Source organism: Carassius carassius, chromosome 13 (genome assembly GCF_963082965.1).
Source record: "Carassius carassius chromosome 13, fCarCar2.1, whole genome shotgun sequence".
NCBI classification, from domain to species: domain Eukaryota; kingdom Metazoa; phylum Chordata; class Actinopteri; order Cypriniformes; family Cyprinidae; genus Carassius; species Carassius carassius.
Genome location: NC_081767.1, coordinates 21175308 through 21200723, shown reverse-complemented (window position 1 = coordinate 21200723; position 25416 = coordinate 21175308). Strand labels below are relative to the sequence as shown.

Sequence of the window (25416 nt, the reverse complement as noted above, 5' to 3'; positions counted from 1 at the left end):
TTTCCTAACTACACTAGTTATCAAAAGTTTGCGATCAGTAAGACTTTTTTTTTTTTAATTAATATTTTTATTAAGCAAGGATGCATTAAATTATTTTCAAGTAAATGCTATTCTTTTGAACTTTCTAATCACCCAAAAATACAGATAATTATTATTTTTTTTAAATTATATTTTTATTGTAGCACTACTTCCACAAAAACATTAAGCAGCACAGCTGTTTCTTGAGCAGCAAATCAGCACATTACAATGATTTCTGAAGGATCATGACACAGAACACCAGAGTCATAAAGCTGAAAGATCAGCTTTGACATCTCATAAATAAATTATCTTTAATATTAATCTTTAAAAAAGAAAGAGGTTGTAGAAGTAAAAATCATACCTACCCCAAACATTTAAACCATATTGTGTATTAGTTCCCCAGCATGATTTATATGCACAACAAAATAACTTTTCTTTATTATAGACAAGAATTGGAAAAACACCATCCAGAGCCTCCATATGTATAGTTATACAGTATAACTATATTTAGGTCACTGACTGTTGAGTTTCGATTTGGTAAAGGTATTGACGTACCCCAGCACTTTAGAAATCCTGACCCACAACTGTTATGCCTTAAATGAACATGACAGACCTGCAGGATAAATAATGAAAACTGCATCCCACTTTGATTGTCTATGCTCCAATCTCATTCTGCAGTAGGGGCAGCGTTTCTGCTGTTTAAGAAGATGAAGATGAGGAGGAGATCTGGGTGTAATCTGTCAGACTCTTTCTTGGAGATCTGTGGTTGGGTACTTTCTTGTTGTTGCAACCAAAAACTACTTACTGCTGCATAGGAATCTGCTTCATTACCTTCTTCTTCAACTGAAGGGTATCCTTTCATATCTCCTTGAGCTCTGTAACCTTTGGAGGCTGCTATTGAGAGTTGTTACTAGGACTGTGCATTTGGTCTCCTTCATTAGTCTTCAGCACCAGGAATCCACTCTCACATTCTTCTGATCCATCTTTTTCTTCCAGTTGGGAACCTCCTTCAGGCTTGGAAGATCGCCTAGGAATCTGTTATGAAAGAAAACAAAGCCATTCTTTAGTTTTCACGTGGGAAGGCTCTCAAAGGTAGCAGAAATTATGGAATTTGGCAGTCAAGTACTATTCATTTACGCACATGTATGAGCATCAAGAACAAGCAAAAAAAGGTGAAAACATCTAGTATTCTTGATGTTCAGACAACAACAGAGACAAAGACTTCAGAATGAAGCATTAGTATATACTAAACACTTTGAAGTGGAGTTAAATTTAAGTCCCACTCATATAAACATTTTGATTGCAGAACATTTGTTTTGTGGCTAGGCCTATATGTGGTTGGCATGTTTCTTTCACTCATTTCAAACACCATTTTTTAAATGACACTCTAAAGCTATTATTTTGTGAGCAATGATTCTCTAAAATACCAAATGTCCTCTAAAATACCATCAGGAAGGCACAAGTCACACAACCTCTCCCTGTATGTTGACAGATATCCAGCTGCTAGAGGGCAGAGTAACTTTGGTGCCAGACCTGTTGGAGTCTCCTCCTTTTGTCTAGCTATTTTATGGGATCAAAAACAGTCGCAGGCCAGGGGTTAATTAGGGAGGGATGGATCTGTCTGTGTGACTGAGCTCTGAGCTACAGTGAAGGCTTAAGATCTACTTCATTAAAGGGATAGTTCAGTCAAAAATGAAAATTCTGTCATCATTTCACCATCATGTCATTCCAAACTTGTAAAACATAGTGTTTTCTGTAAACACAGATATTTTGAAATGATTTTTTGAAAATAATCTCATTGTTTTTTTTCAAATGATTTGGACCCCATTGCCTTTTATAAAACTCTTTCTTTAAAATACCTTCTTTTATGTTCCACAGAAGAAAGTCAGACACTAGTGATGACAAGATGAACTATCCTATTAAAATTTCAAAACTCCAAACTTGTGTAAAGACAAAACATAAAACAAAACATAAAACACAAAAGCAAAGCAAAACAAAATGAAGCAAAATAAAACAAAAAATGCAAAACAAAAACACATAACAAGACACAATGAAACAAAACAAAAACAAATTCGTAACCTAAGCAAAGGTTTATGGCACAGGGCCACAAATGGGAAGGTTGTGGCACCGAAATTGAAAAAGACAGGCCAAAGAAAGTTTCTGTGCAATTTTCTGTAGCCAGGCAGATCAGAGTACCTTAGCTTCTTCTAAGAACGTGAAGAAACGTGTGGCCTCAGCTCTTTACTGTTAACACTGCTGTGCTATCACAGATCTTCCACTCCAGATTTTCCACTCAGTTAAATTCACCCAGATCCTTAAGAAACATGTAGACACAAGCATCAGCATATCTCTCAATTTCACTTCTACAGATAAGCTCAAGAGCAAAAACAAAGAGACAAAACAACCCAGATGTTCATAGAATGATAAGATCATTGAGATGTTAACTTAGTAGCATAGTCGAACCAAAAAACAACAACAACAACAACAAAACATTATGTGTAGGTACAAACATGTGCCCAAAACACTCTAAATGTAATTTAAAACTGAAGTAAAGGTCATTGAATGTAATTTTTAAACATGAATTTTTGCGACTGCACTCATTCGTTTTTGGTCAAATTGCTTATATGCAGTTTGTTGTATCACCGACGTCATCTTCCAGCTGCTTTCTGGGTACTGTGATGTAATAATCAACATCTCTGTACCCAGTTCTGTCACTTCACAAGTGTGATGTCTGTATGTCTGTGCTAGTGGTCTGTGGCTAATTACAATATCAGACCAGGTTTCCTAGAAGTAACTAGTGGGGTTTGTCCTACTGGTGGACATCTTCCAGTGAGACGCATCTGCTGTTTTTCGAGGAATTCAAGACCAATGTTGCAAGAAGAAAAACTTTGAATGATTCATTAGATTGTCTCTGATCTCATCTGGAATACACACTGCATTATAATTAATGGGGATCTAAATGGGATGTAAAATAGCTTTTATTAAATCTTGATGACTACTAGGTTAAAGAATCCACTGCATCTGGGATAGGTATCCAGCATGTAATGATAAACTAAAGGTCTGCAGGCTGGAATCAGTTCAGGTCTCTTTGAACCTGTAAATCTGAATGAGTATTACTAAATATCCCATGTAACTTTAGAGTTTTTATAGCTATTTATAGCAATGACAGTAAGTGAAGTGTTGACTCAAATTATTCAAAGAATTATTCACAGAGTATGATTGATAAACAATGAGTGATTTAAAGCTGAATTAATTTTAACAATGTGCTCTGCTCCAGTTTGACCTGCCTAAGAGCAAGGTACATAAACCAATAATTCAGTACCATCATAAGGATAAAATAATTAATTTAATTAATTCTACATTTTCATTCTGCATTGGGTTTTATTAGTAGGTTTCTTAGTAGGAAGATGTCCTGTGTCAATTGGATCTGACCCCTTAATTGTGTTAGAACAAAGCTGATGGAGGACAAAATAATGTATAAAAGTGTATACACTAGCGTTCAAATAGTCGGTATAATTTAGAAAAACTGCATTTATTTGATCAAAAATATAAATCTCTCATTTGTAGGTCCATGACAGTTCTCTAAACCAATAGCACCGATTCCAGCTGGATAATTTCTGCTATTTTGGGACTGATAACTAAATCAGCTGAATTTTATATTAATTTGATAAGCTTGTTAAGATGATTTCTAATTCCAATATGCAAACATTTCTTCAAGAAGCTGATAAAACTTTTTTATAAAGGTTTTCTCTGAAATTCGCCAACAAAACAGTAAAGAAAACTGCATTCATCAAACCATTGCATTGGGTCTTTAAAAGATGTCATGTACTTAAAAAATTTACTATATATATTTAAGACATGAGCCATAAACTAGATTTTTAAGTTGAGGACAACTAGACGGTGCCAGGATGGCACTCTTATTCCCTGTTTTCCCAAATAACATCATTCTAGGTTTGACAAGCCACCCAAGGAATATCTAAGAATGCATTGCTTAATCTTGAATTAAACTGTTTGTCTCTCATGTCAGCTGATGTCTGTCTCGGTTGGTAAACCGTGATCTCTGGGTTTTGCACTTTGTGGGTGAAGTCTGTGTGTTACGCGTCAGCACTAATTAGTTTGTGGGCGTCTCCGTTAATTGTCATCAGCAACAGCTGTCACTCATTACTCATCCCTATATATATATGGCTTGTCTAGCGTCTTGTGTTCGTGAGAGCGTTGTTTCATGTTTGTAACCCGTGCCTTACTTTCTTGTGTGTTCTGCGGTGGATGTCCGTGTCTTCCCCGGAACCCCGTCCACTCTACGCAACCACCATCAAGCAACACCACTTACCTTCGGCTCGCTTCCCAGCAGTTCCTGTGTCACCCTCTCCTGCTGCCAACTTACCTCCGCCTTCCAGGTTCATCATTCCTCACCACCATCTTGGACTGTGCATTCCTCCCAGCGTTATTTGTATCTCAGTTTTGTATTGTCTCATTATTCTCCTTAAATATCATTTACCTCGCACTTGCTTCCTGCCACTCCTTACACAGTCGTTACAATGTCTCAGATGTGCCTGCTCATCTGGCATTGTCATTAACTATGTGTTTGCCACTAACTCGATTTGTGCAAAGGAACAAAAAATACTCTGAAACACATGATGAATGGTAGCTACTGACAAAAAAAATGACTAACCTGTTATAAAAGCAAGAACATCTTGATTAATAATCCATTTACCGGTCAAAATACCACAGAGAGTCTGATAATTAAAGTCAATACAGTAAATATGAAAGTCATTATGAGATTTTCACAGTGTGCCCTCAATGGTATTTAAAATATGAAATACCACTGAGGGCACACTATAACAATCTTATATTGACTTTCACAAGTGCAATTAAGACTTTGTCAGGCTCTGTGGGGGTCTGGAATGTGTGAGCTATAAAAGCCTCTGTGCTTAAGTGGACCCTCTTGCTAAAAATTACCAAAATAATTGATTTAACTGTTCAAAAATTCCAGTTATCCAATATCGCAGTGCCTTTAAGCCCTCCAGTGGAGCCTGAAAAGGCCACTTGCCGATCTGATTCCCAAATATATTTTAAACATGGCCTTCCTGCATCTGCCCTTACTCAACACAACACATTTTTTATGTTTATATGTATTGTGTAAATTATTTATTTTATTTACCTTGGGTAAAATGGAAATTAGAAATAATCTGATCTCATAATATCATAGGATCTCATTAAAACTGCAAAGGCATGTAATCTACAAATAAACAATTTTAACCACTCTTGAGTACTGTTTATGTAAAGAAAATTTTAAATGAACAACCACAATAATCATACATACACTAACGCTTAAAAGATTCGGAAAAGTAAAAAACAAACAAACAAACATGTTTTTGAAACGTTTATGCTCACCAAAACTAGATTTATTTGATTAAAAACGCAATGTTGTTAAATATTACAATTTAAAAAATCTGTTTTCTTTAATATATTTTAAATCGTAATTTATTCCTGTGTTGGCTAAGCTGAATTTACAACAGCCATTAATGCAACATTAATGCCAAAGAAACATTTCTTATTATTATCAATGCTGAGGATAGCTGTTCTGCTTAATTATTATTATTATATTTTTTTGGTGGAAACCATAATTCTTTTTTTCAGTGTGTCCTTGCTGAATGAAAGTGTCAATTTATTGAAAGGGGTGGTTGATTATGATTTCACTTTTTAAAATTTTAGTTAATGTGTAATGTTGTTAGAGCATAAACAACGTCTGTAAAGTTACGATGCTGTATAATATTTCCCTCAGTGGGTGTTGCAGTGCATCAGTCCAAAATAAGTGAAATAAAAAGTGCCTATCCATAATAAAAAGTCTGTCATATGGCTCCGGGGGTGAACAAAGGCCTCCTGTAGCAAATTGTAGTAAATATCCATATTCAAAATGTAATCACTTTAATGTAACTTGCGCCAACAGTGGTATATGGAAGCAGCTCCTGGATGATGACGTATGAGATTGACGTTCAACATCCGACGGGAGCGTAAACCACCTTGCTGGTTAAAATACGCAATGGTTACAGTGTTGTCTGTGTGCCCCGAAGGCACCCTCTGAGGCGGCTCAGGGCAAGGCGTACTGCTTGCAACTCGAGGCAACGGATATGCCAATGCAGTTGGTGACCCGTACAAACCCCTGACACTGCATGCCCATTGTACATGGCCCCCCAGCTGGTGGCTGAGGCATCCGCGAACACCACAGCATGTCTGGATACCTGTTTCAGGGGCACCCCTGTCCGGAGAAATGTGGGATCTGACCACGGGCTGAAGGTTTTGTGCCAGGCTAGTGTAATCTGAACCCTATGAGTACTGCATCAACAAGCCCACCTCAGGACTTGGCCATGGAGCCATTGCTGAAGAGGTCTCATATGGGGCAGACAGAGCGGAACCACTTCCGCAGCTACAGTCATATGCCCCAGGAGTCTCTGAAAGAATTTCAATGGGACCGCCGTCCTGCCTGATAAAGTCTTGAGACAGTTTAGCATCGACTGAGCACGTTCCTGGGTGAGGCATGGACTGGCTCTATCGCATCCTTCGCCAGGACTGTGATTCCCACACACAAGATATGGGCATTGACAGCCTTGACTGAAGTAAACCCAATGCCTATGAACTTGGGGTGACGCCAGGCAAGCTGAATCACGCTGCCTAATTTGATGGTCCGCAAGAGCCACCAATACAGACTCGGCCCGAGGCCTATGATGACCTGGCCTATGACTGCAGAGGGTGGAGTCTGCGTGTAAAGTCTAACACCCTGATTCTTCTGTATGTGGGAGAAAACACAGTGTCCCGACTTAAGGCTTATGACAGCCCAGCATGTGATGACATAAAGTGGGGACTGGAATGCTACAGCCCTTACCTGGTTCCACGAATGGGCAGGGGGAGAGCTCTTGGGCAAGTCACTGCTGGCCACTGGTGAGAGAGGAGGAGGGAATTGACCCTGTGACCAGAGGTGGGTAGTAACGAGTTACATTTACTTCGTTACATTTACTTGAGTAATTTTTTGGGGTAACTAATACTTTTCGGAGTATATTTAAAGATGGGTACTTTATACTCTTACTTGAGTAAATTTTGGGGGGAAAATCTGTACTTTTACTTCGTTACTGTGGGCGACGCTCCTCTCGTTACTTTATCTTAATGCAATAAATGTTATAACTGCTTCAGTTTATTCCAAACGTGCCGTCGTCTTTTCTCTGGGCAATGAGCAATGCCCATTCGCGAATGATTCATTCTTTTGAGTCAATTCTGTTCAAAGGCTTGATCAAACCAATTGGCAAACGAGTGAATTGGTTCATGAATCAGTTTGAATGAGTCGTTAAGTTCCCTGCCGCATGCGCTGAGCGTCTGAAGTGGTTCACTCGGAGTTGTAACATTTAAGAACAGAAAGAGCGTTGAAAACGTGGCTATGGAACTACACTGAATTGAAAGCAAATCTGCAAAGGCTATTATTTGCTTGCGATGAAGATCCTTATTAGATCAACACCGCGTGTGCTGTCTACTGTTTAACAGGTAATAACTTGGGCTACCTTCGATTACAGTACACGATACCACTGTGACATTAGTTTGTTGTACGTGTGTGGCTTATAACAGAGGGGAGTCAAGTTGAATGCAGCTTCTAAAAAACAAAAAATAGCCGATTAAGATTTTATTAATTTTAATACAATCACACCGGTGCGAGTACGTTCAGCAAGTCATATCATCAGCTGCTAAATTCAGATCTGTGATCGCTTGCTGGCGCTGAGCCAGAGATAGATGCGTTTATACAGCGCTGTGCATTATAACCAATCACACATGATTCTTTTGAGCCTATTAAAGCATTGGCCAATCAGAGGTGTTCCGATGAGTCATCGCTAAAATGCCGGTGCTTCCTTCACTCGCTCGCTGACTGGGGACCTCTTTCTGGCGAATTCTCTTGCCAGAAACAACAAAGTGCAGATGTGTGTACAAATCTTTAATTAAGAGATTGATTTCACAGTGTTAGTGGTTTCAGTGATTTTAATGGGAGTTTCTGAGAGTGATTGAAATCTAGACTGTCAGTGAAAATGATCTTTAATGTTATTTGCTCTCTTTCTGAACAATGAAAGATTAGTAGCAATATTTATATCACATTAACTTTCAATGTTAAATTCACATTTAATATAAAGTCAGTCGTATTAAAAATATTTTATGGCATGACACCTATATCTGTTACTTAAGTAAACAGACAAGCTTTTATAATAAATTACATAAATTGGAGTAAAGGCTGATGAAATGCATACATTTATACACACACACAACATACATTTTATCTATATATCTAAATAAAAATAGGCTCAGTATATATGACCCAAAGTAACTAGTAACTAACTACTTGAGTAGATTTTTTATCCGATACTCTTTTACTCTTACTCAAGTAACTATTCAAGACTAGTACTTTTACTTTTACTTGAGTACAGTTTTTGGGTACTCTACCCACCTCTGCCTGTGATGCACAGTTCACAACGCTCTTCCTCTCAAGACCCAGAGACTGTGGAAACTGTTATTTTATTGCGGCAGAACAAAAACAAGAGATTCTCCACCTGACCACCAGATCTCTCAGGGCTTTGGCCTTTTTGTGTGAAGGGCAGAAGCCGCTTCCTTACATGCTCTGTAAGCACTGCCAGTTAGACCTGACGAATACCTATAGGCCCGTGAGGGCAGAACCCGCGTGACCTCCACAGAGAAACCACGTCGAGCCTCGAAGGATCAGGACGGGGTAGAGTATTCCACACGAGCCCAACATTCCCGGTGGCCCGGGAAAGCATAGCCATCATCTCTGGGTCTGGGTCTGGTTCTGGCTCGGACAACATTGTCACACCCGAAGGGACAACACAGCTGGGTCGCCATCGCTGGAGAGAGAGGGCGAGCTCGGGGTCAGCACGTCCCTCCGATCGCTCCAGTGCCTCCTATGCCCAGATACGCGAGACAGCGATCGTGACCGTCCCAAGGAGCCAGATAGCGACCACACCCAGAAATGCAAGGGCGATAAGACATCTTTAAAAAGACACAAACACTCGGATTGCTCTTTTGTGCTGAAGCACGCAGGGGACCTTGCCACCATACACTCCTGGTGTGGCTGTCTGCACGAAGATGATTTTCTGTTCCTGCACTGTGACCGTGACCACCGCTGCCATGCTGTAACCCTGTAACTCGCTGGCTCTCTGCTTTGCAACACCAAGGTAGAGAGCAGTGATGATGCATTACAACTTGGCTCAGAAGTGAAAGGATGAATGAATGCGGTGCACCAGCTGCCTCTTATACTCATGCTGTAATCAGCAGCAGCTGGATGCAATAATCGCATGCCAATGTGCATTGACTTTAAACTCGTTTAGTAACACTCAAAGTGGATTGGTCTCAATTCGTCAGACATCAACATTATGACATTGAGAGTGATCGACTGAAAGGGAACATGTTACACTGCACCCTATAAACACAATAAAGCCTTCGAATAAAACTTATCAATTACCCCTTTAAAAAATCTTACTGACCCCAATATTTTGAACAGTAATGTAAATTAATACAATGAAAATAATAATAATAAATAAAATATGAATGTAATTAAAATAAATAAACTGATTCTATTCCATTAATACAGTTTAAAACCTTAATCTGACAGTTGTTAAAACCCGGGGCAGTATCTCCTCATCTGCCAGCAAAAATCGATCTATAATTCAGATGACCTCCACCTCATCTGTTTTTGATTAAATTGTCATGTCGGCATTTTCTTTTCACACAACGCCTCACAAATGCCTAGAAAACATGTCTGCACACGTGCTTGTGCTGTGCCATGGTTGCCCTGGTTTCTCAAAGAAAGTGAAACGTAACCCGCTTGACAATAAACAATACAAGCAGGTTTGATTTTCAATTAAATTGCATCCAATTGCTTTTACTGGAACTGAAGACTATAGAAGAGGCATTTCATGGGCAGTACTGATGTGTGTTGTGACAGGTTGCTGAAGTGTCTACAGTGTGAAGTGAGGTATTTAAGACTTTTACAGGATACAATGGGGTCAGACATCCACTCCACCTATAGCAACACCACAAAGACAGAAAGTCATCACTGCACTTCATCACTACACCTACAGGATGTCAAGATAACTACCAGAGGTGTCGAGCCAGACAGAGGTTAACAGGTTACCGTTATATATTTTGCACATCTCCATATTATCATTTACCTTTTCTTAGGAAGGGATAAAACTGCAGGAAGGAATATTAGAAATATGGCTGTGCTATGCTAAGGATTTTTATTTATCCTTTAAAAGACGAAGACCAGAGTTTGTGTGTCCAAATCGTGTTATGCCTCTGTAAAAGAGGAAATAGAAATTCAACAGTATCGTAAGCCACATGTTCCGCACACAGGCTGAATGAGGCATTAGCAATCGTTAAAAGATTCTTACTGAATGAGGCATTAGTGTTCGACCACAAACTGGTACTTAAACTTACGGCAAAAGAAAGTGAAACTTATGTAAACAAGCAAACACTGCATATTGTAATTTAAGGTGCATTTCCCCTAAATGTTATAGAAGTAAATAAAACAGCATTTTAAACACAGATCGTCTTTTTATCCTATTTATCTCTTTAGCCTCTTTTACCCAAAAAGCAATGGATTACTAATCTACATGCCATAAGTGTATTTTAACTTTCTCCTGTTTATGAACCATTTTAAGTATCTTTTGACTTATATCAACCCATTCGATGTATCAGTATTACATCATTGTATCATCCTTACATTTGCAATTAATATGAAATATTACTTCACTTTTTGGAAGCAAAATGATATTTGCATCGAGTGTGTTAAAACAGACAGGTGTAATTTTTGAAAGAAACACAGCAAGTTCTCAGGACCTGAGTTAAATAAATTTTTGTCAGAGTAACTCAGCCTCTAAAATATAAGCCTATGTGGCTGTCTTCTGCAAAGAGCCAAAGCTTGAAGTATTCCTCAATCAAATCAGAGAAGAAAAGTATGTATTATTTGCGTTCATCTGAACTAAATATTTCATTTATTTCATATATATATATATATATATATATATATATATATATATATATATATATATATATATATAACAACAATGATACTGGTTTTATAAACTATTGTTTTTTACCCTTTAAGAATAAGTGCACTTAATTGTATTGCATGTAAACTTTTTTGAAGTATACCTCAAAGTATATTTCAAAAAATATATATATTTCTGTAATAGGTAATTTTTAAGAGTTTACTTCCTTTTCACAAGGGTACATACAAAACCAGACAATTTGTCTACTTTGGCAATGAAAATAGCTCAAAATGAAGCCATAGCAGAATTCAGTGTTTTTGAACTAACACGTTGACTGAATGATTACATGACTCACTTGTTCCTGTCACGAGCGCACACACAAACAGTGAGATCCAGATGCAGTGTTTTATTGGGAGAAACCAAGAATCAATGTCCAGTCAGGCAAAAGGTCAATAACCGAAAAGGCAGTCCAAAACAAGAAACACGACAAACACTAGGGAACACGAAGAAGCAGAGTGACATAAACCAAGGATTCCGTAACAATGCCAGAAACAAACAGGGTATATATGGACAGGTGAAAACGATGAAAGTGGGGACAGCTGAGCAGGGGCGTAGTACCAAATTCTGGGCCCTGTATACTCTCAATGTCAGTGAGCCCCCTACACATGTCATTGTACGATGAGGGTTAGAAAAATGAAAATTAAATTTTGAATGAATTTTTTTATTTTTATAATTTGAATATAAACAAGTATAAATAGTGTTTAAATCTATAATCAAATCATATTATAGTAATGACTGGTTCTTTCATTCACCACCTGAATTGATCCATTTGGCCTACTTGTGCTCAAATACCTTTAAACCTTAGGCTACATCGGGTTCGTTTGTGTACTAACATTTTGATCAATGATACTGATGCAAGTTTTAAATTAAAAACATTTATTTTTGAACAGGAGAACACGAGACAACTGTACCCTCAGAAACCAATCAAATACAACCCGAATTCCGGAAAAGTTGGGACGTTTTTTAAATGTTAATACAATGAAAACTAAAAGACTTTCAAATCACATGAGCCAATATTTTATTCACAATAGAACATAGATAACATAGCAAATGTTTAAACTGAGAAAGTTTACAATTTTATGCACAAAATGAGCTCATTTCAATTTTGATTTCTGCTACAGGTCTCAAAATAGTTGGGACGGGGCATGTTTACCATGGTGTAGCATCTCCTTTTCTTTTCAAAACAGTTTGAAGACGTCTGGGCATTGAGGCTATGAGTTGCTGGAGTTTTGCTGTTGGAATTTGGTCCCATTCTTGCCTTATATAGATTTCCAGCTGCTGAAGAGTTCGTGGTCGTCTTTGACGTATTTTTCGTTTAATGATGCGCCAAATGTTCTCTATAGGTGAAAGATCTGGACTGCAGGCAGGCCAGGGTAGCACCCGGACTCTTCTACGACGAAGCCATGCTGTTGTTATAGCTGCAGTATGTGGTTTTGCATTGTCCTGCTGAAATAAACAAGGCCTTCCCTGAAATAGACGTTGTTTGAAGGGAAGCATATGTTGCTCTAAAACCTTTATATACCTTTCAGCATTCACAGAGCCTTCCAAAACATGCAAGCTGCCCATACCGTATGCACTTATGCACCCCCATACCATCAGAGATGCTGGCTTTTGAACTGAACGCTGATAACATGCTGGAAGGTCTCCCTCCTCTTTAGCCCGGAGGACACGGCGTCCGTGATTTCCAACAAGAATGTCAAATTTGGACTCGTCTGACCATAAAACACTATTCCACTTTGAAATAGTCCATTTTAAATGAGCCTTGGCCCACAGGACACGACGGCGCTTCTGGACCATGTTCACATATAGCTTCCTTTTTGCATGATAGAGCTTTAGTTGGCATCTGCTGATGGCACGGCGGATTGTGTTTACCGACAGTGGTTTCTGAAAGTATTCCTGGGCCCATTTAGTAATGTCATTGACACAATCATGCCGATGAGTGATGCAGTGTCGTCTGAGAGCCCGAAGACCACGGGCATCCAATAAAGGTCTCCGGCCTTGTCCCTTACGCACAGAGATTTCTCCAGTTTCTCTGAATCTTTTGATGATGTTATGCACTGTAGATGATGAGATTTGCAAAGCCTTTGCAATTTGACGTTGAGGAACATTGTTTTTAAAGTTTTCCACAATTTTTTTACGCAGTCTTTCACAGATTGGAGAGCCTCTGCCCATCTTTACTTCTGAGAGACTCTGCTTCTCTAAGACAACGCTTTTATAGCTAATCATGTTACAGACCTGATATCAATTAACTTAATTAATCACTAGATGTTCTCCCAGCTGAATCTTTTCAAAACTGCTTGCTTTTTTAGCCATTTGTTGCCCCCGTGCCAACTTTTTTGAGACCTGTAGCAGGCATTAAATTTTAAATGAGCTAATTAAGTGGATAAAAGTGTAAAATTTCTCAGTTTAAACATTTGCTACGTTATCTATGTTCTATTGTGAATAAAATATTGGCTCATGTGATTTGAAATTCCTTTAGTTTTCATTTTATTAAAATTTAAAAAACGTCCCAACTTTTCCGGAATTCGGGTTGTAAGCTAAGCCTGCCATAATGAAAAAAAAATGTCAACTATAAAGGAATAACCTTTCAGTTTTGTAAATTCCCATTAATTCCCTTATATTCCTGTTAACTCCCATGGAAATTTTCCAACTTTGAAAATTCCCAGAATTTTGCAACCCTATTCATTGGCTTTGATAACATCATGAATTTATTGAGCATTGACTATAGCTTTTAAAGAGTAACTAAACCCTAAACCAACTTTTTTTAGTTAATGATCTATAAGAATGGGGCTTTATTAGTGCTGTTCATTGATTCGAGTAACTTTTTTGACATTTGAGTATAAAGTGTTTTAATTCTACAATATATGGTGTAAAAACGAGTGCTGCCCTCTTCAGGTTGAATGGTGGCTACTGCAGTTGATTTTTCCTATTGGATGTTGCGGTGGCAAGTGACCTAATCGGTCTCCACACAGCTCACGCTGAAAAGCGACGCAGGGCGGGAGTTAAGACCGCAGTTTGAGCCAGCGGCTCGAATTGATATGAACAGATACCTCGACACCCTCCACTTCAGGTAAAAGTGGGGGAAAAAAAGTCCTCTACTTCAAATGATCGCTCTGTTGCAAAGCTACTTGCGTCATTACAGTCACTCTCCATTTTAGCGTCTCTGACAGCAGCTGTCAATCAATCTGTCACTGGGAGTCTCAGGATCACGCCGCACTCGCTCAGCCCCGCCCTAGGTTCGTCCCCTCTATCTCCGCTGTGATCTAGCCACTTTTCAGCATTTTTCAAATATTGTCAGTGGGTGGAGTCAGGCTCTGAGCAGGGGTTTAGTTACACTTTAAGCACAGCACTGTTTGTTTCTGAAACTGGTTAATGTTGGCAACCTGACGTTAGGCCTGGCCCATAATTTACTTACAGCAAGAAGCAGCCTGGTTGACAAACTAAGCTAAAGATTTAACATTAGCATACATACATTAGCAGCAGCTGTCTGGAGTTGACTACGTTAACTTTAATTGGATGTAGGTGCATAACAAGCAAACTCAGTTCACCTTTTGGAAAGAAAGCAGTCATCAGCTGCTTCCCCTCATTCTGCCTCCTTTCTTTTTTCTTCCTTCCTGTCTTTCTTTCTTTCTTTTTGTTTGCGCAGCATGATCAGGCGCAGGCTCTAGACCGCTCAAGACTCATTGCGTTACTTGTTTGCCGCCTACTGCCGTCTATGGGCGGACTAAACCATTTTTTTTGGGGGGGGGGGGGGTGTCCAGAGTGTCTGGAACTGAGTTCATTCTCTCAGTTGGTGTTATCAATATATTTTGAAATGAATAATGACATCAATTGGAGGGCCCAATTAATTCAAATTAGGCTACAAAAAAATAATAAAATGTAGCCTACAAAAAAAATGTAAAAAAAAATTGATGGGATTTCAAAGGGCCCTCTCCCTAGACGGGGCCCTGGGTAGTCAAGTCCACTTTTCCCCCCACTACCACGCCCATGCAGCTGAGTGCAATTAACAGGTGTGCAATTTAACAGTGATGAATGGGACAAAGACTTGTGGGAATTAGTGTCTGCAGTGGGGTGACTCTATGGGGAAGTGAGACCACTAATGGACACCAGTGATGCGTGGGTTGATCCGAAATGAGCGGGAGCCTGTTCACCCTGTTGAACTGTTGCTCCTCAACATTCAACAATCTCAAATTGTAGAGCGCGAGCTCTGTTCGCTCAGGTTAAGCAGCCATGGCCAGTGTGGCCACGAAAAAGAGAAGATGCACTTTTAATAGCGAATGGACCGCTACATACTCTTGGTTAAGACCTGTAGATGGCGAAGCAGAGAGAGCTTTTTGCATTTTATGCAAAAGCAATTTTTCTGTGGGACATGGTGGAGAATATGACGTGAGCGACATGGTGCATGTGAGTACCACAGAAAAAAAGCACATCATCAAGAAACATGCAAATCAGTGCAATCGTTTTTCAATAAACCAAATGACCCACAGGCTGACAAAGTTTCGGCAGCAGAAGTGACGAGCATTTATCATGCTGTACATCACACACATTCATATCGTTCTACCAACTGCAGTAACAAGTTAGCCCCAGTCATTTTTCCAGATTCTGAAATAGCTAAGAAAAAGCTGTAGAAACTTTGGGTGATATTTTGGGTCAGGTAGAAATAAAGGTGATATATTAGCCTACAGAAAGCTAGAAATGTCTACTTTTAAATGAAAATATTCAAACCAAAATAAATAGGCTATAATATGAATATGTAATCCATATGAAATGTGCATTTCTCTCTGGCGTTCACGGCGAGTCCTCATGGTCAACTTCATCTTAGCAGTGACACAAAAACACCAGTTTATTACTAAACAATTAAATGTCTCCTTGCTAATTTAGATACAGTCATAATCATTACCGGTTCTTTGTGGCAAGCCTTGTGTGCGGTCATAACGCTTATTATCCTGTAGGCTATAGCCTATTTAAGTAATTAAATTAATATAAAGGGACGACGCATTTACTACTTGTAAAAAACAGTGGGTCAGGAAGTGGGTCGGGTACAATATTTTCTTTTTCATTTTTTGCGGTCCGAGTTGCGGTCGGGTTAGTTGTAAACATCAGTCGGGTGCGGGTTGTTTATACATTGACCCGCGCATCACTGGTGGACACCCAGGGAAACACAGACCAGACACTGTGACATTACCCCCCCTCTGTGGAGCAGCTACCAGATGCACCAAGAACACAAGAACAAACCAAAGAACAAAGAGACAGGAGGGAGGTGGACAGGTGGAGGATTAGGGGGAGGGACGGAGGGCCAGGTCCATAGAGGGGAACAGAGACAGGAAGTGAAAAAAACAACAACAAAACAAAACAAAACCAAACAAAGAGACCAGGGCGGATCGGAAGGTTCGGGGGCCCAGGGAAGTGGCGACAGGGCAGTAATCCAGGGTGGAGCAGGAGGAACTGGAGCCCACAAAGGCGGAGCAGAGGACCACCACAACCGTGCGGACGAGACAGAAGCCCACCAGGGCGGAGCAGAGGACCACCACAGCCATACGATCAAGACAGAAGCCCACCAGGGCGGAGCAGAGGACCACCACAGCCGTGCGGACAAGACAGAAGCCCACCAGGGTGGCACTCTGGAAGTTCAGCCGAGATGTGACGAGGCTCTGGAGGGTCAACGGGGACCTGACTCGACTCTGGAGGGACCACGGGGACCTGACTCGACTCTGGAGGGACCACAGGGACCTGACTCGACTCTGGAGGGACCACGTGGACCTGACTCGACTCTGGAAAGTCAACGGGGACCTGACTCGACTCTGGAAAGTCAACGGGGACCTGACTTGACTCTGGAGGGTCAACGGGGACCTGATTCGACTCTGGAGAGTCCACTGCGACCTGACTTGACTCTGGAGAGTCCACTGTGGCTGCCGTCTTGTGCAGTGGTGCTGTGTTGGCAGCCATCTTGTCCAGTGGCGCTGGGCTGGTGGCCATCTTGTGAAGTGGTGCTGGGCTGGCGGCCACCTTGTGCAGTGGTGCTGGGCTGGCGGCCACCTTGTGCAGTGGCGCGGGCCTGGCGGCCATCTTGTGCCGTGGCGCTGGGCTGGCGGCATTCTTCGGCAGCGGCGCTGGGCTGGTGGACATCTTAGATACTGGTGCTGGCCTGGTGGCGATCCTTTCTGGAGACACCGGCATAGAGTCGGCCATCGTGTCTGGAGAGACGGGTGTGGTCGGTGTATCCCATTGAGCATGATGGTGTAGGTAACTGGTGAACCCCCAAAAGTCCAGGATCTCCAGCCCCTTCATCTCCCAATGAGGCACAGGGTCATCCAGGCAGGAGTTAAACAGATCCTTCAGTGCCTCATCATTATTTCCCAGCCCTACTGCCATAGTCCAGAATTTCTGAGCCAAACCACCGACCTCACTCCCCCTTTGACGGAGGGTGGTTAGGTTCAGAAGTCTCCCCCTCCGCTCCTCCATGGTGGCTGGGGAGCGGATTCGAAATCCCACACCGCTGGATCTGGGCATGACAGAATCCTTCTGTCACTAACGCACACACTAACAGTGAGATCCAGATGCAGTGTTTTATTGGGAGAATCCAAGAATCAATGTCCAGTCAGGCAAAAGGTCAATAACCAAAAAGGCAGTCCAAAACAAGAAACACGACAAACACTAGGGAACACGAAGAAGCAAAGTGACATAAACCAAGGATTCCGTAACAATGGCAGAAACAAACAGGGTATATATGGACAGGTGAAAACGATGAAAGCTGAGTGCGATTAACAGGTGTGAAATTTAACAGTGATGAATGGGACAAAGACTTGTGGGAATTGTAGTGTCTGCAGTGGGGTGACTCTATGGGGAAGTGAGACCACTAGTGGATACCCAGGGAAACACAGACCAGACATTGTGACAGTTCCTTATTTTGTTCCTGAATGAATCAATATTTTTAACAAACATTAACTCATAATGACTGTTGTATTAAAACAACTATGTTTTTTTGTGCTCAGTGAATCAAAATGATTAACTAGATAAACTGCTTAAATTAAACTTCTTCTTAAGAGAAGTCTCCAATATTAAGATGATCTTACACAGCTGTGAAGAAAGGTCATACTTTATTGAAGTAATTTATTGTTGCTCTCAGTCTAGACTGAATCAATAATGGAAATATCTCCCTGATATGCAGAGCTGGGTGTATGATCACAGCAGGAGTGGATGATGAGGTTGAGATGTGTGTTTGTTTGTGTTGAAAGGGGGTTTATGCACATGAAGAGTACACGTGAACTAGATTCCAGACAGTTCATAGCACGTGAGGGGCCAAATCAAATCAAACCTGAGGATGACTGACTCACTCACCATCCCGTAATAAAAAAGGTTGAGCAGTGCTTTCTCCCTGACTGTGCCAGAGGACCGCAGGACAATGCTGACTCCATTCGTAGCCAGGCTAATGCTGGTTTGATGGGTTTTCTTTACATTAGCCACCACAGACTTCAGTAACTGCTGCCCTAATCCACTGACCAGCCTTGGCAGCCCATTACATTGCAAGAGAAAAATAACTGTGTTAGGAAGATTAAGCATAATAATATAAAAGTAACAGATTTCAAATAATGCTGTTCTTTTGAACTTTATCACAGAATTGATCAGTTTCCTCAAAAATCTTAAACTGTACAGACATTAACAAGAATATGAACTGTTTCTTAAGCACCAAATCAGCAAAAGACTTTCTGACTGTCCCCAAACTTTTGAACAGTAGTGTATACAACACAGACATTGTTTCAACGTTTACCATAAAACCTTTCATATCTGAGCAAGCTGAGCAGAAAAGGCTGCATAATAAGAACTGATATGTCCTCATGATATGTCCCCAAGATATGATTTCCACAGATCATAATCTAGGACATCACTCAAATCTCTCTCTAGACCCAGACACACATTCTAAAGGCCCATTCATGGTGACCCACCAAACATCAACATTTCTTCAGTATAAAACAGGTTATTGGTGTTGGATACAAACCGAAAAATACAGCAGTAACTTGTCCTTACAAAAACTAACAGGGTGATCACACTGACATGGGAAAACTCATTTGTTTGGAAGTATGAACCAGACATCAGGGAATACATGTACATTGTTGTAAATATTAATAAAACTAGGGTAATGGTACATCAGAGACTAATGAGACTAATGTAAATAGTAGTTAGGTGGTAGATATTTATATTTCAGTACTGTAGTACATTATAAAACAGTATGCAATAACATAGTGTGTTTAAATTATAATTCTTAAAAATATTATTAAATGAATGCAACTTTATTGATACAAAAACATCCCTATACACTTACTGTATACTGCTAACCACCTAATGACACTGTATTATTATTGAGACGTTTTTTCCCCCAATTTTTAAATATTTCCTTTATTTTTATTGAAAATAAGTGCCTTTCTGATCTGATATGTGGTGGCAAAAGGAGTAGCCTCGAACAAGTTTTGGCAAAGGGTGGCCTCGAACTCGGGTCACTCGTGTCAAAATCATTTATCACACACCGTTTACCCACTGAGCTACTGATATTAAAATGAATGAGTATCTTTTGCAGTACTGTTTTTTGCAGCCTGGCATTAGTAGGCGGAGTTAATGTAAATAGTCTCTTCCAACAAATGATTATGTTATTTATATATTACTTCAATATTTTATTATTCAGTATCTTTGAAATAATCTGTACTGTATAAAGCACTATTGAGATAAAGGTGATGTCATTTGACTTGATTTTGGAATGTGCTGTAGAGATTAAGTAAAATTTATGTCCTACTTACGATATTGTTTTTTAGATACACAGCGATAGTTTGTAGTTTACAGTAACATGTATATATAAAAGTCTTTTATAATTACCATTCCCTGCCTTCAGTTCACTCACGCGTTTGAAGATGAAACATTACGTGGAGTGCGTTGCGTTCTGGGAAACAGTATCCCAGTGTTTTCAGATGCATACATCAAATTTCAGCAAATGTAGCAGGATCCGAGCATTCCATGCATACAGAACATTCACATACTATTCACAGTATACATGCAGCATACTGCAATATAGTATTCCGAACACAGCTTCTGTACTGATTTCAGTGTACTTGAGTTATATTTAGCAGATTCTGGTAAATATAGTAGGTCATCTGGGTATTTGATTCATACAAAACATTTGCACAGTATGCACAGCATACATACTGGATACTGCAGAAATACTAAGAGTAATATGATAGTAAGGCATTTCGAACACAGCATCTGACACTGACTCTTTGACTTTTGTATAGAGTATAGACCATTTTATTTTTATTTTAAACCTAACTGTTTCCAGTGTTTTATTGCCCTAGTAGTCATATGGCCTTTCAACCAGTAGTCATGCTCTATTTGAACAGTGTTCATCAATTTGTCCGTTATGTGCTTTGTACTGTTATAAAGGTTGACACGCATCTTATAATTATTATTATTATTATTTTGTGTGTGTGATATTTTTTCTTAATTTTAATTTTTCACTTAACTTTTTTGCAGACTCCCTAGCCTCCTCTTGTGATGCACTGGGAGTCTTCTGACCCCGGTTTGAAAATCCTGCCTTGATCAGTCCTTACAACTGTGTTTATAATTTGCAGTTTGAGAATGTCGCTATGGCAAAAAAGCAAGTGAATGCATGTGTTGGGTCATGTGCTGAGTTGGGCTCTCTGTTTGGGTCTGCTTGCATGGCAGGGTGTGGAATTATTGTAATTTGGCATACAAAGTGTACTAATTGAGCGAGAGATATGCGCAGCTGCAGTTTCCAAAATGAATGAAACGTACAACACAGATGGCCCTTAATTTGCTGTGGGCAACGTGAAGAGTTGTACAGAATTACATAACCTAACACTTCAAAAAAGAATGTGTGCTCAACACTGAAGCCACATTTTGTTCTTGGAAGGACAAACTAACACTTGAATACTGTTTGCTACTTTACAGGGGACTCACACCAGGGATCTGTGTGTCAAGTCCCTGACCTTTTCATTTGGAGCACTGGAGCCCGTCTGCAGATGGTGCCATTCAGTGCTCACAGCCTGCTGAAGCTGGGCTTTGGGCCAGAGGCCCAGACATCAGGCTCCTGCTCTCCCATATTCCCATCATCCTCTGCAAAAAAAAGGGGCCCTTACATCTTATGTGAAGACATAAAGAGTGCAAGGGAGAAATTTTGACTGCTTTCATGCTCTCTTATAGTGGTCCGAACACACATCTTATTCACTCAGTCTCTGTGACAAAAAGCTGACTGCAAAAGGGTCACAGAGTGGATAAACTGACTTTATGTAATGAAAATAAATAATAACAGAGGAATTAAAAAATAACAATGGAATGGATAGACAGAATAATTTAGTGAAAACGCTATTAAAAATGTTTTTTTATATATTTACTTAATTTAATTTAAAAACAGTATATCTGTATATATACCTCTATATTCAGAAGTTTGGGGTTAGATTTTGAAAAAAATATTTTTCTCACCAAGGCTGCATTATTTGATTAATAATAATAATAATAATAATAATAAAACTAATAATAATACAGTTAAAGCTGTAATATTGTGAAATATTATTACAATTTAAAATAACTATTCTATTAGAATATATTTTAAAATATTTATTCCTCTGACATCAAAGCTAAATATGCTGATTTGATGCTCAAATTTTTTTACTATTATCAAAAATTGTAATAGTGCTGTTTAAATCTTTGACTTTTGAAAAAAATATTATTTCATATTTTTTTTCTTTTACATGAATTGGTTTGTGCAGGCTTTACTGTGACAGCACACCCTATATGTGACATGGCCTACTACTATGACAACTATAGGACTGGTTTCCAGTATGGGAGGAAATGTATTTCATCAGGCAAGGAAATGACAAAAAACAAAAGGATGGTGGAAGTGATGAAAGAGAGTTTCTTAGCACTATATCCTCAGGGCAGATTTATAAATGATCTAAATGCATAAGGGTTAAAAAGAGAAGTTCCTCAGGAAGCACTTCCTCTCGGTGTATAAACAGAACAAACAGCACCCAATGTAACACCACAAGACTACTAAGCTCAGGGCTACAGAGGCATTCAGGCCTTCTCGCTCAATATCTAACATTAAATGAAATCCAATTCAATTTAGAAAGGCAGCCAAAACACACACTAAACAGATTCTCTCTGCTGAATGTACTATTAAATATGGCCACAGAAAGACACAAGCATGAAAAAAAATGTGCTAACTGTATTGGGATCAAAATAACCATCAGCGTGATGCTTCTTTAGGGCCATGTGAGGAAGGAATTATACCATTCGACACACTTTCGCACTCATGGATAAACAAAGGGTCAAACAAAGAGAGCTGAACTCAGGAAACTCGACTTTTCTGTTTCTAAGGAATTAAAGGAATGATTGCCTCTGAGCAAACAGGTCTCCGAGTCACTTAAAGGGATAGTTCACCCAAAAATGAAAGTTCTGTCATCATTTACTTACCTTCTTGTCATTCCAAACCTGTATGAGTTGCTTTCTTATGTTGAACATAAAAGAAGATATTTTGAAGATTACTGGTAATCAAACAGTTGGTGGTTGCCATTGACTTCCATAGTCAGAAAAAAAAAAGAATACTATGGAAGTCAATGGCAACCACCAACTGGGATAAAATAAAATAAAAAAATTATAACTTTAATTTTTGGGTGAACTATCCCTTTAAGTAAATGATCAAACCACCCCATACCATAATGCACTGAATGCAGACACTGAACAGGTCAGGAGCACATGTAACTCTTAATGCACACTGTGTCCTTACATAGAGAAGTGATTCTCTACAGTATGTAACACTTTAACATGTTAACACTATTTTAAAGGAATAGTTCACCCAAAAATGAAAATTTGCTGAAAATGTACATTTACATTTGCATTTAATCATTTAGGAAGTGCTTTTATCCAAATCAACTTACAAATGAGGGCAAATAGAAGCAATCAAACAAACAAAAGATCAACAATATATGAGTTGTTGCAAGTCCTGGTTAGACTAACGGAGTACACTTAGCAAGATTTTTTTAATATTAAATAAAAACAATAAAAAGTAAACAAAAAAGAGACAGAATTGATAGAGCTAGTGTTACAGTGTCAAGTAATTATAATTATTTTAAGAATTAAAAGTAAATAGAATGGAAAAAAAGAATAGAGAACGCTAGTGTTGGGTCTTTTTTTCTAACTTTATTGTTAGAGGGTCAGTTTTTACAAATGTTTTTTTTTTTTTTTTATTGCTTTTTACAATGTCACAATTATTACTGACCAAAGCATGATTTTTTTTTCTGATATGTTGGAAATGGGCATCCATATTAGTTAGACCATCCAATTAGCAATTGTATCCATTTTGTTTAATGTTTTTAAACTTTTAAACCTGCCTTTTATTAGACATCAAACACTGAGAGCGTAGCTCTTGGCATAAGTTAAAAAAGCCAAAGTTCAAAGCCTGAATAGTTCAGTTCCATGAGATAACGGAACATCTCACATTTAACATCCTATTAACAGATGATGCAATTTGTAGCCATGAATGTGAATATGTGCCTCTGGACACATCTCTGTTGAGGAGCAGATGCACAGTGGACACTTAAAGATGAAATATTATAATAAACAGATAGAAAAGAGGGAACAAATCTACTACAGTTCTTCCATACAATGAGTCACAACAATTATTCTAAGATTCTATATTAACTTTATCCATGACTTTTAGACATTATATATATATATATATATATATATATATATATATATATATATATATATATATATATATATATATATATATATATGTGTGTGTGTGTGTGTGTGTGTGTGTGTGTGTGTGTGTGTGTGTGTGTGTGTGTGTGTGTGTGTGCGTGCGTGTGCATATGTATATGTACAATAAAGGATGCATATTACTCTGTCCCTCGTGCAGCTTTGGGGCTCTCTGATCACTATCTGGTTCATCTTATACCAACCTACAGGCAGAAACTCAAATCAGGTAAACCTGTATTAAGGACTGGGATTTACAAACCTGCTTTGACTGCACTGATTGGAGGTTTTTGAAGCTGCAGCCTCCAATCTGGACGAGCTCACAGATTCTGTAACTTCATACATCAGTTTCTGTGAGGATATATGCATCCCCACCAGGACATTCCTGTCAATCAATAATGATAAACAGTGGTTTACTGGGAAACTCAAACAGCTTTGTCACACCAAAGAGGATGCTTACAGAAGAGGGGATACCATTTTGTATAACCAGGCCAGGAACAGACTAAAAAAGGAGATCAGAGTGGCTAAAAAAAGCTACTCTGAAAAGCTGAAAAAAAAAAAAAAATGAAAGACCCGGTGACAGTCTGGACAGGCCTGAGGAGCATCACCAAGTACAAGACACCGACCCCGCAGTCTGTGGAAAAACAACAACTGACTAATAATCTGAATGTCTTTTACTGCCTATTCGAAAAGCCCAGTCTCACACCCCACACCCCACACCGATCTGAACTTCACACATTCACCCACCACCGCGAAACTCCCCTCCCCTCCCTCCCTCTCCCACCAGTCAACCTGTGCTTAAGGTCTGTGTTGAGGATGTGAACCAGGTCTTCGCAAAACAGAAGACTAGGAAAGCTTCAGGTCCAGATTGTGTTAAAAGTCTGTGCTGACCAGCTGTCCCCCATTTTCTCACAGATCTTCAACAGATCTCTGAAGCAGTGGGAAGTTTTCTTCTGCTTTATACACTCCACTATCATTCCAGTCCCCCCCCAAAAAACAAAAAACAAAAAATCACTGGACTTAATGATTAAAGACATGTCACTCTCATGTTTGTGGTCATGAAGTCATTTGAGAGACTGGTCTTGGCCTACCTGAAGGACATCACTGGACCCTTGCTGGATCTTCTTCAGTTTGTGCACAGAGCAAACAGGTCTGTGAATGATACAGTCAACATGGGACTGCATCACATCCTGCAACACCTCAACAGACCTGAGAATTATGCAAGGATCTTATTTGTGGACTTCAGTTTGCTTTCAATGCCTCGGCTCTCTGTGCCCACCTGCATCTGTCAGTGGATCACCAGCTTCCTGGCAGACAGGCAGCAGCTAGTGAGGATGGGAAAACATACATCTGCTTACAAACAAGAGGTTGAGCATCTGGCTGTCTGGTGCAGTCTTAACAATCCGGAGCCGAACTCGCTCAAAACATGGGAGATGTTAGTGGACTTCAGGAGAAACCCACCTACACTCTCCCCACTCACCATCATGAGCAGCACTGAGGCTGCACTAGAGTCATTCAAGTTCCTGGGCACCAT

At 39.5% G+C, this 25416-nt stretch overlaps 1 pseudogene; it reads right to left on the bottom strand.

Moving 5' to 3' along the window:
- Positions 1-447: 447 nt before the first annotated feature.
- On the bottom strand, positions 448-25416 carry LOC132155521 (uncharacterized; annotated as a pseudogene).